Raw genomic sequence first — 1559 nt, forward strand, 5'->3', positions numbered from 1 at the left:
ATACAGAACTACAATGTATAAATTCTTGACCAATGATTTACATACAAGTGTAAGGTGCAGAAAGACAAGATATTGTGAACTTGCAGTCGTAAAGTACCGGTTTTTTTCTTATTTACAAACGACCGAAGCGTTGGATCACTGGATCGTTGTGAAATCAGGAATAACACGCTTTTCAATCAATTAGCCATCATCATTCATTTTTGACAGCGTATGCGTCCTTATGTGTTACATTCCAACGACGGTTTCATTTTTGGCTACTCTTAATTAGTCAGAGGCCGTTAGTATGGCCAACACTTTCATAAAAGCAGATAGCAGCGATGTAAGGGGAATAACAGCCATTTTTAAGTAATACTTAAAAAAATATTAGGGGGGATTACAACGGAGAAGGTGCAATGTTTTGAAGGATGGTAAGTAAATTTGCAGCCGCTATTTTGAAATGTTGCATATTAATAAAGGGACATATTATACGCGGTTTGTCTGCGGAGACACCCGTCACCGTCGGAGTGGTTGTACCCTGCGCAAGGCGCGTCCAGGTTTATCGAACCGACATCCCATATCTATTCAGTCTGGATCGCCTTGAGGAAACGTGGGCGCGGAGCACTCTGATGTATAAGAACAGAGTTCTTTTGAGCCTCCAAGAGGTAGAGGACAGCAGGACCCAGCCCCGAAGAGCTGCGTGCTATTGAACACGGAACGTGTGTGCAAGCCGGGTTTGTTTGTCGAAAAAGCGACTGTGAAGGGCTTTGGAAAGCCATGTACAATCCTTATCGATCTCGGGGCGTCGGGCAATTACGCTCGACGCTCCATGGTAGAAGGAAGTCAGCTGTATGCCGAGATACTGGAAATGCGGTAGGACATGTGTCACTGTGGCGACGGTTCCTGTAGATCTCGGTGTCAAGTTTCTCGACTAAAATAGCGTAAAACGCTGTATAGACTTAAAATTGGATCAAAGGTATGACCTATCCTTGGTATGGCATGATTGGACCACCATGAGCCATGGATCGATTGGAGGTACACCGTGGGCTCGACGTCCACCTTTCTTGGTGAAGCTTTGGTGAGTCATGAACTCACCTCGGCTAGGAAGCTGAAGCGCTAATGGTGCGGGCACTGCACTGGGGCAGTAAAAATGCTGAATATCGGAGTATTCGAGTTGTCGAACACCGAGGGTGTATCGAAAAAGAATCCCGAGCATGGTTTGCGGGTTAAACATTGGATGGCACGTAATCCACTGAGCACTGCTAATGTTTTGAAGCATTTGCTGCATGCCAAGAGAGGCATGGTCTTACGATGCCCGAGGTAGCTGTGGCAGAGCCCTAGTGATGCGCGTTGAGTGGTGCGTAATCCATGAGCACTGCTCACGCTTCGAAGCAGTTGCTGCATACCAAGTGTGGCATTGTCGGACATGGTCGGAGGCATCTTGGGCAAAGCAATTCTGATGAGCGTGGAGTGACACGTTACCACTGGCCGAAGATTGCGGGAATAGCAGCTCTTTATCAATTGTTGTTCATAACATCAACGCTTCGATGAAACAGTGAGTAGGGACACTGGACGACGCTAAG

The sequence above is a fragment of the Plasmopara halstedii genome (genome assembly GCF_900000015.1).
Source record: "Plasmopara halstedii genome assembly, contig: Scaffold_322, whole genome shotgun sequence".
Taxonomy (NCBI): domain Eukaryota; phylum Oomycota; class Peronosporomycetes; order Peronosporales; family Peronosporaceae; genus Plasmopara; species Plasmopara halstedii.